Raw genomic sequence first — 6,000 nt, 5'->3', positions numbered from 1 at the left:
ATACAGATTTACATACAGACAAACACGCACACACAATAAATGCAGAATAATACACCACTGGAACAGACTGCACGCGTTCCTCAACTACACTTTGACAATCCGGTATATATAGGCACGACTTTTTGACCGGCCCTGTAGGACCGGTAGGAGAGCTCTTTTTTTGCATTGATTAACAACAACGGTTGAAGGTGCATGCGTAAACTTAAGGTGGGCTGCAGGGAACTAAATGTCACACCGACCTTTTATTATAAATCTACCCAATCTCACCTTTTTGAGTATCCAATAATTACTTGGCACACCGGGCTCATGGCCCCACGCGTGTTAGCACTGCTGATCCACAAGTCCATAAAATATACATAAGTACGCACAAACCATGGTGGCTCAATGATTTTCATTGAGCAACGGTGCACAAACACAGTAGCAGCACGTATTCATCATAACTGGCGTAGAGGAGCGGTGCACGCCTGCACACAAGCTTCTTACCGACGGCGTACTAGGCCTTTTCGAGGAGCACGGCTATCCGATGAAACACAGCTGGCGATCACAGAACACATATCCTGTGCGAATTTCGTCGTCATTTCAGACACAAATGAACACGTGACCGCTATCTCACGGGGACGGGGCGGTGTATGCATACTTCCAACGAAAGACCACCGTCCGGGTTTTCTTCGTGCTCACCGGCAGCCGCTTGCTGGTTCCGTCTGCCTCGTATAGGCTTCGCGCTACATGTTTGAGAACAGTTGGTGCATGAGGTGGGCGACTCGGGCAGCACTTTACTCACGCAGACATCGCCTACTGTGGAACAAAATATATGCGATGCTTCTTTCACCTACCCCGGCGATACACTCCCACTAGTCACTGGCGGCCGCGGCTCGGTGCCGACGACAGAGTGAAGCATTTCGCTTATTGCTTCTCCAGTAGGCAAGCACGGACGATGACACCAGATTGATTTTGTTACCACTGGCAGATATTCGCGATTCGGCTCGGAAGTGAGATATCCGCGATGTGCAGGTTCGGAGGCGCTCGGAAACGCACTGTCGTTTGACGATGTTGGAAACACGTGAGATCCATCAGCCCAACCAGACACACAGATACCGAGCTTCTTGCACCGTCTGTCTCCAAGGCACCACCGCCGAGCAAAAGCCAACAATTTGCGAAAATATGCAGGACAACTTTCCACAGCAGGTTTTCTTTCTTTTTTTTTCTTCTTTTGAGATCCCCCTGTCTTTTTTCTTTTTCGTTCACAGAATGCTGTTCTCGCTTGTTGTGCTTATGCTGCCCCCAGTTCCAGTGAAAGTGCGTTGACTCGAGGTCAGTCCCGAGGCACGTCGACGCCAAAAAAAACAAAAAAAGATCTGTGCTCCTCGCGTACCTTTAGGATTCACTGAGAGCGTCACGATGGGGGTATGGGGCAAAAGCCACCGAAGCAGCTGCACCTTGCAGTCACGTGGTAATAAACTCTGAAACGCAGGTTAAAAATCACGTGATAGAAAACTCCCTACGTGGTAAAACTGGATGTTGACATCCTTTTACTACTTGCCTGAGAGGTGGTGGTAAAACTATGTCATGTACCATCTTTTACTCCTACACGAGGTAGTAATTTTAAACGCAAGAAAGTTTTCAGAGGTCATGAGCCGCAAAAACCCCAAACTCGGATAGTTTTTGCTTACAGTGTAGAATACCGCTGGGGCGTTGATGAAAACCGCATCGGTGATGGCGAGCGCGACTGGCGCCCGGCAGACGGTGGTGCATGCTGCTGGGCGAGGTAGTTTTCGATTTCGCGTGGTCTCTGGCCGTAACGGGGTGGCGGTGAGTACTGTTGTGAATCCCACCGCTGATCACAAGTTGTTGTGATCCCGGGGTGCTGTGGTAGCGTGGTGTAGCTCCGGGTTGAGGAAACGAACGCTTACGAGATGGGGATACGAAAAACAAACAGGTTTATGGCACTATTTACAAATATTTACAGCATGAGGTTAAGAGTTCGCAAACCACGAACGTGGTGGTTGAACCGCTACACAGTTCAGAGCCTTCACAAACTACGAACGTGGTGGATGAACCTTTACTTGGTCCAGAGCAACGTCCCGCACTCGGCGGCGTCCTTATAAGCCCTGTCGGGCTCCTCCTTCTTGCGGGGAACACCAATCACACACACACAACAGGTGAAAGGTACGAGCAGGCACGGCGCACGTGAACATCCAATTTCGAGTCAAGATCACTGCACTTAAAGGCGGCGCCAGAGAGGCTCTTGCTCGTCGTGTATGTCGCTGGTCGAGGGGTCCCAAGCTTCGGACAGCAGACATCAAACGGTCCGCCAAACGGTCCGCTCAATTAGCCGGGCACTTTGTGGCGGCGGTCGCCGTTTCTTCAAAGGAATACGCTCTTTGTTGTCCCCTCCGGAACGGCTTACAGCTTCGTGGCGACAGGACGTCTCATCCGCCGGCTAGCAGGGACAATAGCTGGCGAGCATAGACATTCGGCGAGTCGGCTACTTGTTTGAGGATTAAAAGAGCGCCGCTCCCCCGTCATCTCTGGACGCTGGTTCCGAGAAAACTGGAGTTCCTGGCGTGGGAACGCGGCCCGGCTACACTTCTCAGCGACAGCATGGCGCCTACCGATGTGGGTCATAACAGCTTCCCCCTCGCCAGATGAGTCACGGAGGGCAGCGGTCAACACTGCTGCTCGTAGGGACGACGAAAGGGTCCGTAGTCGAATCCCAAGAACTCGCCTTCGCTTGTGGCATGGTCTGAGTAAAGGCCGAATCTTCGACACCGTTTCTGAAACTGGACCACATGCACAAGCAAGCACTCGGCCCCCTTCGAACAAACCAAGCCAAAAGAGGGATGACAAACCAATTTTAATTACTAGCTTTAACAAAAGCTCACTCTCAGAACTCTCAGGACTCACTTGCGCTGAGAAACCAAACGTGCTACTTTACAAATTTACATAATAAGATGCACGACAAAAAAAACTAAAATATCAATTTTGATACACCAAGAGCACTACAGAATGGTTTAGAAAGAGCGACGGAGCACGTCAGCGTTTCCATTCAATTTGCCATTTTCCTAATGCCAAAATTATATTTTTGAAGAATCAAGCTCCGCCTCACAAGGCGACTGTTCTTTTATGTCACGGTTTGCAGCCAAGTAAGGGGAAAATGGTCTGTCCCTACTTTAAATTTAGCACCTCTGAGATAACACTGCAACTGATGAATGGCCTACGCAAGGCAAGCGCATTCATTTCCTGAAGCGCAGTATGTTATCTCACCTGAGCCCAAATTCTGGCTCCAGTAGAACGCATCATACTCGTTGCCACTGTCGTCGAGACATATAACGGCAGACTCTTTCTTTTTGTCGCTGACTACTTACACGGCCCTGTCCTGCTGAGAGCATCAGTCAGGAACTCGGTTTCAGTGAGCGCTAATTTTGTCCGAACGTCCGTCTTTGTTTACGGCCGCCCGTAATTGTCTACCACTGAGACATAAAGTTCACCAGCCTCCCGAAAGCTTAACCAAAGCTTTGACCTAACGGGCTACCTCAACGGTTAGGGAAAGCTTAAATGATCCGTTTATATGATCTCTAGATCAATCATTCTTCAAAGAAGACAACAACAAAAGTGACAAACACTGCCTTCTAGCAGGTTAGTTTGGTTAGTTACCTGCCTTTGCTAACACCTTTGATTAAAAAACACTGAGTTCTTCTGGGCGCTTTCAATTATTCTCATTCTTACGGCGCTGCGAAATTCATGGCACTACTAACCAAAAGCTTAATCCTTAACAATTTGTCCAATTGCTCATCCTTACGTTATGTTGTAATTCTCTGTGTACAACACAAAAATAATCCTAGGTAAAAATACCTAAAAAGCAATTGCACAGGTTTTATGCCAAAACCGTGCACCAAGATTCTCAATGCGCGTAACGCGCAACGACAACTCCACTGTGTTGCGCCAAGCTTAACCATTTTACGAAATCACCTGGTCTATGTTAATATCTTCTTCCTTAAATGCCAATTCACGCCACATCCACATGACAGTAAAGGCATACGATATTAAACTAAACCTTTGAAACAGCAAAAAAAAAACAACAATTTTTTTAGTTTCTACCTTCTCGGTATATTCGTACAAATGATTAATGGACTTCAATTTTCAGCCTTTAGTTCGGCGGTTTTCCTTTTCAAAAATTTACTCCGCATCATGTAACTTACAAACTTAAACAGACCAAATGCATCTCCAATTCAATACTGAGTAGCCATATTTAACACGCACGCATCAAAAATACTCAAACTAACCGCCCCCTTTTCTCAATTTGATTCGCTTGAATCGCACACGATGGGGTCGCGGTCCCGGCGGATTTCGAGCACGCCGGAGGCTACAAAACGTGCAACCCCTAGGCTGTGTCCTTCTGTCACGCCTCATTTTCCACTTTGGCCTGTTCCCCGTAGGAATTTGTAAGTGACGCCAGAAACAGGGGGAAAACTGGGGCCACTGTCCCTTTGTGTTCGCCCCGACGCGGTTTTTAACCACTCTGCGCTTTCGACTTTGACCCTTCGGGCAAGGCCGCTTTCCCGAAGTCGTCGAACGCAACCGCGCTTTTCGTTGGGGTAACGCACCTCGTTTCCCCCCTCTACACCTTGCTGGCCGCTTGTGCCTCTCGGAACGCCACCATGGACGTTTCCTGGAACGGCTTAACGGCCTAGCCCTTCGTCTCTCTCGAGGTGGAGTGGGATCTGCCCTAGGCTTACACAGTGCGGTCTGCTTCCGCTTCTTTCGTTTTCGGCGATGTTTGCTTGCCCCCTTTCTCTCGATGCCATCGTCATGTCGCGTCGGTAACTGAGGGGTCGGGAAGCTCGTTGTAGCTTGTGCTACATTTTCCCCCACGCTCAAACATTCTGTACTCTGTGTCACGACGGACTGCCGGGCCAAATTATCTTTGTTAATGCTGATGAAACCATTAACTGGGCCCTCTCCGATGGCATCGCCGCACTCCTGAAGCGTTGCGGTCTCACTGTGTTTCGCCACTGTGCCAACCCCATCTGCATGTGACGATCTCGAGACGTCCTCTCGAGGCATGAGGATGGTTTCCAGCTTCTTACTGAGTCCATTAGGGCTGCTGGCACACACCTCATCCTCGCAAGGACCGTCTTTTGATACTGTCTCCACCTCGAGACCGGCCAAGGCCTCGTTCTCTACATCATTTACATTGATGCATTCGAGAATGCGCGGGCCTTCTTCTAGCGCGATTTCTGGTTCTGGCGTTTCATGACGCGCTTCAACGTCCAGCGCTTTGTGACGCGCCTCGCTTTCAGACTCTTGTATTTTTGCTTCGCGCTTTCTTTTAGACTCTTGCCTGAGCTGCTCTTCTTTTCTAGAGACAGAAGTTCCGAATATCCTGAACATTTCTGCCTTAACTACATCGTAGTTGTTCGCGTCCTGCTCACTGAGTCGCGCAACAGCTTCATCTGCCTCGCAAGGCAGAACCGTGAGTAGCCTATGACACCATGTGTCTCGTTTAAATGACAGTTCCTCGCACTTCCGCTCAAATATCATAAAGTACAAGCCAATATCCCCTGAATCTGTATATGGCTGCATGTACCTAGACATCCAGAACTCGGCCTTCAAGTTGCGATAAGGTACCACTTGCTGGGGACTACTGCCCGACCTATTTCTCAACTCGAGTTCTCGTTTGCGGATCGCAATCTCGTGCTCCAGTCTTTCTATTTCACGCTCACTTTCTAAGCGGCGTTTCTCTCTCTCAGACTGCTGTCTTTTTGTTTCACGCTCTCTTTCGCGCTCACGCCTCTCTTCCTCTTCCCTCTGCTGTCTCTGTCTCTGACTGATGAGGTCCCATGCTTCACTGAGCTCCTCATCCTCAGCCCTCATATCATTAATGACTTGTATGATTATGGGTTTCCGTGCCAAACCCTTTGTATTGATCCCCAATTCCTCACACAACAGCAACAAGTCCGGCTTCTGCAGCTCCCGTAAGTTCATGATCGTACTGAGTGC

This window comes from Rhipicephalus microplus, chromosome 1 (assembly GCF_043290135.1).
Source record: "Rhipicephalus microplus isolate Deutch F79 chromosome 1, USDA_Rmic, whole genome shotgun sequence".
Classification (NCBI taxonomy): Eukaryota; Metazoa; Arthropoda; class Arachnida; order Ixodida; family Ixodidae; genus Rhipicephalus; species Rhipicephalus microplus.
This window is presented reverse-complemented; position numbering follows the sequence as displayed.